Source organism: Choloepus didactylus, chromosome 16 (assembly GCF_015220235.1).
Source record: "Choloepus didactylus isolate mChoDid1 chromosome 16, mChoDid1.pri, whole genome shotgun sequence".
In the NCBI taxonomy this organism is placed as follows: Eukaryota; Metazoa; Chordata; class Mammalia; order Pilosa; family Megalonychidae; genus Choloepus; species Choloepus didactylus.
Genome location: NC_051322.1, coordinates 78,635,887 through 78,643,752, shown reverse-complemented (window position 1 = coordinate 78,643,752; position 7,866 = coordinate 78,635,887). Strand labels below are relative to the sequence as shown.

Below are 7,866 nucleotides of genomic sequence, written 5' to 3'. Positions count from 1 at the left end.
GGAGGTATTAGGGGAAAATACAATCAAAGAAAACTAGACACTATAATTAACAGAATCATCATGTTATGCTTCCTTTAATGTAGCAAAGGCCATATACCAAGATAAATGCAAATGAGAGGGGGGCTTGGGGAGGGATGTGAGATTTTGGCATTGGTGGTGTTTTCTAACTTTATTCTACTTTGATCTAAGGTTATCTTTCCTTTTGCTGCTTCCTAGCTGTCATGTTTTTCTCTTTCTTTTTTCCTTTTCTTTTGCCTCTCTAACTTCTTTGACTCTTCTTCCTTCTTTGTGAAAGAAATGTAGATGTCCTTATATAGATTGTGGTGAGGGGGGTGAACACATAAGTATGTAACTATACAGGGAACCCTTGATCATTTCCTTAGGCTGGAATGTGTGACATGTGAACAAAACCATCTTAAAAAAGAAATGCGTTGGTGACAAAACCTTGGGGGCAATATACTGAGTGACATAAGCCAGACATATAAGGACAAATATTCCAGGGTCTCACTGATTGGAACTAATTATTATATGTAAACTCATAGACATGAAATATAAATTACAAAGATATAGAATGAGGCTAAAGAATGGGGAGCAGTAGCTTATTATGAACAGAATGATCAGCTTGGATGAACTTAAATATTTGGAAATGAACAGAGATGATGGTAGCATATTGTGAGAATAACTAACAGTGCTGAATGGTGCATGAATGTGGTAGAAAGGGGAAGCTCAGAGTCATGTATGTCACCAGAAGGAAAGTTGGAGGCTAAAAGATGGGAATGTATAAAACAGTAAACTTTGTGGTGGGCAATGTCCAAGATTAACTGTACAAATATTAGAAATCTTTTTCATGAACCAGAACAAATATATGACACTACAACCAGAAGTTAATAATAGAGGGACATATAGGGAAAATATATATACCTATTGCAAACTATATGCTACAGTTGGTAGTATTTCAACTTTCTTTCATAAACAGTAACAAATGTACTATAAAATATGAGTCAACAATGTAATTGGTGTGGTTAGGGATATGGGAGGATTTGAGTTTCCTTTTCTTTTTTTTTCTTCTTTGTCTTTATTTCTCTTCTGGAGTAATGAATATGTTCTAAAAATTGAACAAAAATTAATTGTGGTGATGGATGCACAGCTGTATGATGGTACTGGAGGCAAATGGTTACACACTTTGGATCTTTGGATAATTGTATGGTATGTGAACAATCACAATAAAAAAAGGTTCAGTACATCAAGGTGTAGCTCACAGGTCATTTGTGGATCTGCACATATATTAGGAAGAGGAAAAAGTGTAAGGAGGTAGGTAGATAATAAGCCCACTTTTAACAGGGTGAGTTTTTATGGTATGCATATGATATATCAATAATAAAAGATTTCATCTTAATTTTTTTTTTAGTTTTTCCCTGAATCATTACTCTTGAGTCAACTAAATGATAAATTTCCACAGCATCTTGCATGCAGCAGGTTGTAGTTTGTGATATTTGATGGTCTATCTTTGGCTTTGGGCAGATGCTTATTTTGATGCTGTTGTACCGCAGCTGGGGATGAGCCATCCATTTTCTCGATGGTCAATTAATACATGTTTCTTTTCTCCTTGTATCCTTGAGGCAAAGTCCAGGAAAATGCATTCACAATATGGAGAGCTATAGACATCTTGTGAGAAGACCCAAGGGAAAAATAATAATATATGAAAATGTCAAAATCTTGAATTCCTTATTCAGAAACTGCCTGAATAAAAATTTGGATTAAGAAGGTGGGTTTTTTACTTTAGTTTACATTTAAAATACTGAACAGACTAATTGCATGGGCAATAGATGAAATAGATGAGGCAAAACAGGAAGCCTGCACAATGCAGTGACTGAGAGCATCCCATTTAGAAGCCACATGTACCTGTGAAGGTAGCTTTGCTCCAGTGGGCCTCAGTTGCCTCTTCTGTGGTGTCAAAATGTTAATAGAGCCTACTTAGTATTATGTTGAGGCTAAAATTGAGAAAATATTGGTAAACCTTTAAGAAAAATGTCACTTCATACAGGTCCTGTAAGTTCAGTTATTACATGCCTGGAAGAATAAGAAGAAAATGTGGAAATGATTGTCTGCAGAGAGGGCACAAGGGTGGCTTCAGGACCAGAGAGGATAGAAACTGACTTTCAGCCTCTCCATGTGTGTTATGCATTACAGCTCATTAAGAATATGTGTTATCAAAATAGTAAAGGACACTGATGTTTTGAGAATATTGATCTATGTTGGATCTGGGGCAGGAAATGTGATGGATTCCCTGGGGACAGAGACCCTCAAAAACAATAACTATGGCCCTGGACCCCTGGACCATGATCTCCCCTCACCATTTTGAGGATTGAATAAACATCCTCCCACAAAAGATATGTCCATGTCATAATTCCCAGTCCCCTGATTGTAAATCCACTTGGAAATGGGACCTATGCAAATGCTATGTTTAGTAAAGGTGTGGTCCAACTGAATGAGGGTGGGTCTTAACCCAATATGTCTTAAGTCCTTATGAACAAAGGACTTTAGATGTGAATGTAGAAGAGAGAAGTAGAAGAGCCACAGAGAGTGAGAGAGTGAGATTACCATGTGATGGAGGATTTCTATAGTCTTTGAAGAAAACATGGCTCTGCTGACACCTTGAGTTTGGACTACTAGCTTCCAAATCCATTAAAAAATAAATTTCTATGCCTATGCCAGCCAGTATATGGTATTTATCAAAGCAACCCTGGCAAATAAGCAGCCCTGGCAAAATCCCTTTCCTTGCCTGAACCAAATGAAGAACTCCATAGTATATGTAGTATATGTCTCCTTAACACTGAAATGACCTTTCTGCAAAAATCTGTACTTCAAAATAAAATGGTTTCAGGTAGCCTAATAACTACTTAAGAAGGAACCTGTGCCATAATAAAAACTGAATGCTGCCCATACATGACAGATGAATCTGGTTATGCAAGAAGAAACAAGATCCTATAAAAAATTAAATCAATGCACTAGACTCCAGTCCTCCCTCCTTTGAAATCTTTGATATATTTAGCTGGCTTATTTCAGGAATGCATCATGGTTCCATTCTATACTACAAATAAAACTAGTAAACATTATAAGTGTACTTATTTTTAAAGCCTGTCTTTGCCTTTTATTTCAGCCCTATAGAAACAAAATACCAGAAAAAGAACTAAACCTCCAACCAGCACCAGCATTCCTGCTGAAGCCCGCAATAAAAGAATATATACAACTATGATCAGAAAAGTTCCATTCCTCATATTCTTAAAATCAATATCAGACCAAAAAAAAAACAAAGAGGTTGTCACCCGAATATTCCTCAAGATTGAGGAATGGACAAAAAAGGGGGGGAATTCTTACTAAATATTAATAATTAACAAATAATTTTAGTCACTGAATTTATATCTAGGTAGATGCTTTCTTAATTTTTAGCATATTATAGAATAGCTAAACTGCTGAAACTTGCTGACTGTAACCTAGATGTATGTTAACCATTTAATGTAGCCAAAAGAGAAACACAACTATTGTAAACTGCTGAACAATAGTCTTGATGTCTGTTAAACTTTTGGAGTAGCCAACAGCAAATACTTGCAACTGGTAAAACTCATTGAACTGTAACCCAGATAACTTGATGCTTTCATGATGATGACTTATTGTGTAACTCTATAATCTCTACCTTGTAACTGTAAAGATAACTCTTAACTGGCTCTGCCTGTTCCCCCTTATCTTGTTTTATAATATTGAAGTCTTGTGTTCATGGAGACAGCCCCTTAATGTTTTATAATGAAGTAACTTGAGTCAGCCCAGAGCTAGCCTCCCTCAATTTCTAAGCTATCTTACTAGAAAAAGGTAGTTTCAGCTGGAATTGGCCCACCTGACATTGCAGTAGATTAAACCTTAAGCTAGAAGTGACCTATACCTCATTATAATACTAAACATCATGCCCATCATCTAGCTAAAGTAGCCATTTTCTTACATACATGCTTAGAATTACATGACTAAGCATGTAATCAATCTGTGAATGCCCAATAATTAGACTATCTTTAACTTTGTCATCTCAAGCCCTTATAGTCAATATCTTAAACCAGCCTGCCTTTGTTTGAATACTATAAGACTCTCAGAGTTTCTGCAGTTTAGAGAGAAAGATCTGAGGATTTAACCTCCTGTTTTCCTTGCTTTGTGCATCACAATGAAAGCTCTTTCTTTGAAATCCCAATGTCTCAGGAGCAAGCACTGAGTGCATCAGGAAGCATTCCTGTGTTTTTTCCAGCATCAGTTGTGATCACAATGCAATTTTATTTCATTATCCCACTTTCCCTTTAGACTTTTTCAATAATAAATTTTACTCTTGCTTCTGGAAAAAAAATGGGGGAGAGGGATGAAAAAATCAACAACTTTTAGGAATTCTATTTACAGGCTAAAGTAAACTAGAAAAAAAAAAAACAGAAGAAAGTGTTAGACAATGAAAAATAATTGCAAGTCTATAATATGGAAAAAAGAGTAAATAAAATTAAATGTGAACTCATGAATGCTAGAAAAGTTTTGATGAACTGGACTCTATGGATGAATAATTAATTTACCCCTATTAGGCATGTTCTAATAGGGCTAGAAAGATACTACTTGAAAGGAGAATTTGGAAGGTAAAGAACAGTTTGAAAAGGTAGATATAAAAGCCATAGAATGTGGAATTAGGCTAGAAATAACAGAAAAGATTATATAAAATTAATAGGGAACATGTCCTATGAGCATAGAATCATATATATTTGTATTCAATGTTTAGCAATCCTGTTTGATATGCACTTTTATTCCCATTTTATAGAGAGAGAATTCAGTAATTTCCCCAGGGTATACAGATAATAAGTCATAGAGTCTGGAGGTAAATCTAGCAAAATTGTATCCCAGGATCTTCACTGCCCTACACATCCTGACTACTTGGAATAAATGCTCAAACACACAAGAACCCATCTTTCTCTGTCTCTAACCATCATCAGGTAATTCTATGAATTTGGTAAAATGTATCTCAGATATGTCAGACAGAAGAAATGAAAGTTGTCAATGAAAACTCCATGGCAAGAGTGGGGAGAGCTGCCATTTATTCATTGTTAGAAAAAGATGGACAGAAAACCACTATTAAATAATTTTCATTTGTTGGATCTATTTTTACTCCCTCTTTCCTTTTAGGAAAGATAAAGGTAAAGACTGGACTGTATAACTCAGTGAAACCTAGGATGCTCAATGATTTTAATAAAAGGTACAAATGTTTTTAAATGAGGTAGAACAAATGAATGTCAAGATATCAAGGTGTTAAAACTAGGGTGGGATTGAGGGGAAAATACAATCAACGCAAACTAGAGACTATAATTAACAGAAACATTGTATTATGCTTCCTTTAATATAACAAAGGCAATAGAGCAAACCTTAATGCATATGGGGGGAGGGGTGCAGAAGAATATGGGACTCCTGGCATTAGTGATGCTGTCTGACTCTTTATTCTACTTTAGTTTAATGCTATCTTCCTTTTGCTCTTTTCTAGCTGTCATGTTTTTTTCTCTCTTTTTTTTTCTTTTGTCCCACTACCTTCTTTGACTCCCTTCTTTGTGGAAGAAATGGAGATATCCTTATACAAATAGTGGCAATGATGAGAGTGGGACATTCATCTTCCTAGCAGGGACCTTCATGTTATGCACAATAAAAGAGCAAATTCAAAATGTGTGATGTTGAGAAGGGCAAGAAGATTTTTGTTCAGAAGTGTGCCCAGTGCCACACTGTGTAAAAGGGAGGCAAGCATAAGACTGGACCAAATCTGCATGATCTGTTTGGGCAGAAGACAGGTCAGGCCCCTAGATTCTCTGATACAGATGCCAGCAAGAACAAAGGTATCACTTGGGACAATGAGACACTGATGCAGTATTTGGAGAATCCCAAGAAGTACATCCCTGGAACAAAAATGATCTTCACTGGAATTAAGAAGAAGACAGAAAGGGAAGACTTGATAGCTTATCTCAGAAAAGCTACTAATGAGTAGAAGCTGGTCGCTGTGTTATTTATTACAAAACAAATGTCTTGTGACTTTTTTACATGTAACATATTTAAATTGATCTCATACACCAGAATTCAGATCATGATTAGCATCATTTTTGTTGGACAGTCCTGAGTTAAATAAGATTAGCTATAGTTAAATGAATATGATCAAGCTTTTTAAATTTTGATAGCAATTCTGGTTTGGAAAATGTTGTCACTGTTTCCCCCTTCTAAAGGTTTAATTGGACTTGAGGCTACATTGAATTAGTAATGTTCAACTTTTCACAAAGATGGTGAATGTCAACTGACAATCTACATGTGATTGGCCTTATATTTAGATTTATATAAGTGATTTTATGAATATATTTAAATACTAAGGAAATTCCTTCACTGTTTCATAGAACAGAGCTAGACTCACTTGGTTTCAGTTGGTATTCATCAGCCTGTTTAAAGGCAGGTGCTGAAAATAAGCTAGCTATGTCCACTTTATCTTTCTGGTCTTAACTGTGTAAATCTAATTAAAGTTCCCTGTGTCTAAAATGTTGCCTTTTAATTAACAAGAAGCATTTTGATGTGGTTTATGTATAATGCCAAATTAAGAATGCTGAACATTTCTCATATTTTATAGATAAGCTATAAAGTTGGATGTTTTTAAAAAGTCAGTGTGACAAGATATAGTAGCAGGTTAAATTCTGCTTTTAAATTCTTTACTATTTAACTCAGACTATGTTGTAATTCAGGGTTGTCTTTAAACTGCTATTCAAAACCACATAAAATTGCAGAACCACTGAATGATGTGTGGTTGGTCATGATGCTTTTGCCAACTCATGAGGATTTAGGTTGATGATATAGACCATCAGCACAAGTTTGTAAACTTTGTTACCATAAGGCTTAAGATGATTAAAAAAACATAGATAAAAAATAGTGGCAATGATGCTGAATACATAAATACATGACTATACAGGAAACTGTTTACTTAGGATTGAAAGTATGGTATGTGAAAAAAACTGTTCTGAAAGTGGGTTGAAGAAACTTTGAGGGTGCTATACTGAGTGAAATAAGTCAGACACATAAGGACAAATATTGCAGGGTCTCACTGATATGAACTATTTATAATATGTAAACTCATAAACATGAAATATAAGTTACCAGGGTACAGCATGAAGCTAAAGAATGGGGAGCAGTTACTTAATGTGAGCAGAATGTTCAACTAGGGTGAACTTGAACATTTGGAAATAGACAGAGGTGATGGTAGCATATTGTGAGAATAACTAACAGTGCTGAATGGTGTATGAAGTTGATGGAAAGCATAAGCTCAGAGTCATGTATGTCACCAGAAGGAAAGTTGGAGGTTGAAAGTTGGAAATGTATAAAACAGTGAACCTTGGGGCAGACAATGTCCATGATTAACTGTACAAATATTAGAAATTTGTCTATCAAACTAAAACAAATGTTTGACACTATAACTAGAAGATAATAATAGATGGGCATATAGGAAAAAATATACCTATTGCAAACTATATACTACAGTTAGTAGTATTTCAACATACTATAGTACAGTAACAAATGTACTATACCAAAACCTTCAGCCAATAATGAAGGGGTGGTTAGGGGTATTGAGAGGATTTGAGTATCCTTTTTTTGTCTTTATTTCTTTTCTGAGTAATGAAAATATTCTAAAAATTGACAAAAATTAATTGTGGTGATGAATGCACTGCTGTATGTTGGTACCATGGGCAAGTGATTGTACACTTTGGATACATGGATAATTGTATGGTATCTGGACCATCTCAATAAAAAAATAATTATTTAAAAAAGGATAGGGTC

General features: G+C 35.1%; 1 pseudogene; it reads left to right on the top strand.

Moving 5' to 3' along the window:
• The first annotated feature begins 5,725 nt into the window (after positions 1 to 5,725).
• Positions 5,726 to 6,043, top strand: LOC119511800 (annotated as a pseudogene).
• Positions 6,044 to 7,866: the final 1,823 nt, after the last annotated feature.